General features: G+C 39.8%; 1 long non-coding RNA gene across 1 annotated transcript; it reads left to right on the forward strand.

Annotated features, from left to right (window-relative positions):
• Nucleotides 1–1,433: 1,433 nt before the first annotated feature.
• Nucleotides 1,434–3,629, forward strand: LOC114439019 (uncharacterized). The gene is made up of 3 exons (XR_003671011.1): nucleotides 1,434–1,464; nucleotides 1,534–1,605; nucleotides 2,847–3,629. It is a non-coding gene; the product is annotated as an uncharacterized LOC114439019 (long non-coding RNA).
• The last annotated feature ends 545 nt before the right edge of the window (nucleotides 3,630–4,174 follow it).

Genomic DNA, 4,174 nt, shown 5'->3' on the forward strand with positions numbered 1-4,174 from the left:
CTGAAGATCATTAAATGGTCCATAACTCTGGTGGATGTGTTTGTGATTTATAAATGTTATGATGCACACAGACAAAGGGGTTCTTCAGTGTTACTCTTAATCAGGAAGTCACATGATCTAATCTGATTTGACACGTTATACCCTTTAAACATGTTACAACATTTTCCAAGTGTTGCAAAACACACACACAGAAGAAAAATTCTAAAAATGCCTGACACGCTCATCGCCCTCTGTGCTGCAGTCTTGTTCGCCATCAGAAGATGTCAGTGTCTCACTAACCTACCAGGATGTGGTTCAAGCAGTGACCATTGCAATGACACTGTGGAGTGTGAAGCAGGTTTTTACAAAGAAGACAGCTTACATTTCAATTTAACGACTTTAGATTAACATTGTTTTGTATTTATTAAAGCATGGTTTGTGTTTTTACTGAATGTTTGAATTGAATTGAAAAATGTACCTGAGGCCGCAGAGGATCTTTAAAGACCTAAAAATATAAGTTTTGTTTTCAGCCAGCAGGTCTTTAGTTAATTCTGGTCTGGAGCAGTGGTGGAGCTCAACATTTTATGTGACTAAGATAAGATTACACACGCAAGCTGTAATGCACATTAAGGGTGCAGGTCTCAGGTCTTGCAGCAGGATTATGCACAAAGCATTGTGCTGCACATAAACACAACAGGTGGGTTTGATCTAGTGTTACCGTTTACTGCATTCTGCTTTGTATGCAGTACTATTATTGTTCTCGCTATATTTTAGTGCCTAAAACACTTGCAGAGTGATAATTTGATTCACCAACTGAATCTAAAAATGTTGTTGCGGCTCACTTTTTTAGAGCTGTCTTCAAATGGATAAGGAGCAAGACAAATGTGCACCGTGGCTGTCAAAGCTGCAGTTACAGGCTCATCTCCGACGCAAACAGCTCCATGGTTTTGGGAATTTTAAGACTGTGGCTTCAACATTAGGGTTTCCGGCTGCACCCATCCAATTCAAGAGTATGCTAGCAAAAAGATTAGGCAAAAGGAAACCTATGGGGATTAGGTAGTTATTTGGGAACATTTGGTGGTCAGATGAAGTATCCTTGTATTTTTTTGGGAAATAATTGTAGTCAAATACAGGGCTGCTGTGAGGAGACACAAACACACACATTCCTGATAGTTGTAAACTGGATTTAGCCAGTATAACCCAATGGTTTGTGAACTGAACTACCATTTTTTTCACTTGACAAATGCTACATGCTACTTTTTTTGCTGACAGGGTATGATTCTTATAGAAATGTGAATGTTACCAGTATGATATGTAAAACCTCTAAACTGTGTCATTTTCAGGCAGTCAGCCAGTGATTCTCATAAAGAGAATAGCACTGAGGTTGCAGCTGCTTGAGCCAGTGAAGAGAGGGCTGTGCCTGTGCTTTGCTCATTTTCTCTCTCCTCTCATTACAGTTGAAATAAGGGAGTGTGACCAGCAGAGGTGAGGCAGAAGTGATTTACAGTGTGACAGTCCAAAGACTTGGAATGTTAATTGATGCCCTGTTCGCAGTGTGAGAAGAAGCAGAGCAGAACGGTGACAAGGACGACTTCCGTTCACAACGGTCCACCCTGTTTCTTTCAGGTTCGTAGCGCTTCTAAGATCAAAACCTGCCTTTGAGTAGTGAGGCCAAGTTGAAGAGTCATACATGCTTCTGTCCTAAAAGCAGACCTCATTTATATTTTTGAGATTCTACTCTTGAATTCTTTGCCACATGTTGACATATTTAAAGCTCAGTTTTGGCCAGAAAATGAAAAGAATGTTGAAAATTTAGAGGTTCTTTTTTCAGACACTGATATGTGCTTGTTTTCTTGTTTGTGTCCCTTTTGGCATTGAGCTGCACACATTCCAGCCATACTGGTGTTTAGAAAATTTGTCCTTACATGAGAGGACAGAATAATTCAGCTGAAAGAGACAGACAGAAAAATCACTTTCTATTGTTAGCTTATTAAAATGTTTGAATTAAATAAAGTTTAACTCACTCATCACAAGGCTTCATCAAGTCAAACACCATCACCAGTGAGAGCAGTCTGAAAGGAGGCATGCACAGATGCATACAAACAACTATGCACTGACCCTAACCAAGTAAAATTCAAAGAGAATGTCTGCATATAAGATGGTCAGGCGGCCATTAACAAATTGATTGCTAAACATGAATAACCAGAGGAGGAGCTGTCATTCTGAGGACTTGGAATGGTTTGGCTCATCTCTGCTTAATTTCAGTAAACCAGTAGTGTGGTGATTTGTAGCGTGAATAGAAATTTGGAAGCTTTTGATTGGGGTTGTGTTTCACATTGTAAAAAATGCAACAGAATATTTTTTATCTTATATACTGAAGAAATAAACTCTGCCACGCCGACAGCTTGTATTTTAAAGAGTAATATGCCGAAAAATAAAAGCAGTGCGTTTTTAAAGTGATTCAACAGATACTGCAGCTTTTCAGGGCCCTCCTCCACAATATATTCCAGAGCTGCTCTCCATCTGTCAGCCTGTGTGCAGCCTGAGGTCCCAGAAACAAAACTGCTGTTCAGGGGTCAGATTTAAGATCAGATCAGGGTGAGGGCACCTAAACTCTGGAGTTATATGCTCGAGAACCTCTGACCGAATAGTTATCATCTGCTCATATATCACTTCTAAAAACATTTTTATCAGTTAATTTTCTTATTTGTAAATTGCATTATTTTCATTTATTTATTAGGTTACCGTGTGTTGCGTCTGCATTTTTGGATTTTTTAGTATTTTATTCTGTAGGTTTTAAAGTGAACTCTTCTTGTCATATAAATAAGACACCATCAAACCGAAACGTATTCCTTCTTTCCTGACAGAGACGTTGTCCACTGGCCCTCATCAGTCCCAAAGGGGGACTTGTCTCTGATGTGGGAACAGGAAACGAAACAAAACAACCGCCTACACAAAGTCAATACAGCTGATTGCTGTGTTAGCATAGGTTTATGTCCTCACATTATGTTGTAAATGTTATAAGAAATGACCAGGGGAATTTTAAAGAGATAAAGACGGAATGGAGCCGGAGTGTAAATGCTTTAATCTGAGAGAATCAATGTGAACATAAGCTGTAAAAAAAAAAAAAAGAAAAAAATAAAGAAAAGAAAGCTGGAATGTTTTTGATAAGATGTTTTAGTGTTTTAGTGAGCCTGGCATTACAACCAGGAAGAAGAGGCAAAGGGCATGTAGATAGACACATACAAAGGGTCTGTTGAGTAATTTAGAAAATGTTTACAAGGATTACAATTTCAATTCCTTAACACACCTTAAAGCACTTGAAATTTCAATCTATCTTGTAACCCTGTAAAGATGCCGTCAGAACGACAATGTGGCTGATTTATAATAGCTGTCCATGTAAAGTGAGAACGCTTCTCCAGGCTGAATATGAAGGTCAGTGTCAGGCAAACACCACTGAATGAAGTGCAATGATGTGATCGCTCCACTTTACAATGGACAACAGTCAGAAATAGATCAAGTGACTGGTGGGGTCACAGTACACAGTGGGTGTGGACGGGCAGCGCTACAGTTAATACGGCCTCACCCCGGTGACTCAACTATCATAAACATAACACCTTCCTCTGACATCACAGCTCACTGTCCTACATGCTATTTGATATCCACGATGTAATGCACAAGTTTGCATATTATATGTCCCACTTGTTCCTGGGTTATACACTTTGTACAATTGTAAATGTGTCTCCAAATGCATTTGGGTGCATGTAAATAAACCATTCCTCTTTCTGTGTTCCTCTTTATGCTTTATTTCTCCAGTCTACCCCCGCGTTCCCCTCTTTAAGACATCATTGCTACCCACTGTACCCACCATTGTCTGGCCTGCAGCTGACTCCAAGCTGTTCCCAGAAAAAGAGACAGAATCACCCCGGTACACATGGGTGCACTGGTTGGAATAAACATTAATCCTGAATAGTTTTCACATGTTCACATGGTTTTAAAATCAAACACACACATCTAGCAGGCACAAAATATGTTGAATCAACATGTGCTGTGTCTTCTCTGAAGTGAGCAGTAGTTAAATATAGTGGTCTGGTCCATATATTACTGCGGGACACTGTGTGTGTGTCTCGTTCCATTCCTTCCTCCCCACAGTTCGAGTCGTGATCTGGCTCCGGGGAGATGTGAAGCTGATCTG

This window comes from Parambassis ranga, chromosome 7 (assembly GCF_900634625.1).
Source record: "Parambassis ranga chromosome 7, fParRan2.1, whole genome shotgun sequence".
NCBI lineage: Eukaryota > Metazoa > Chordata > Actinopteri > Ambassidae > Parambassis > Parambassis ranga.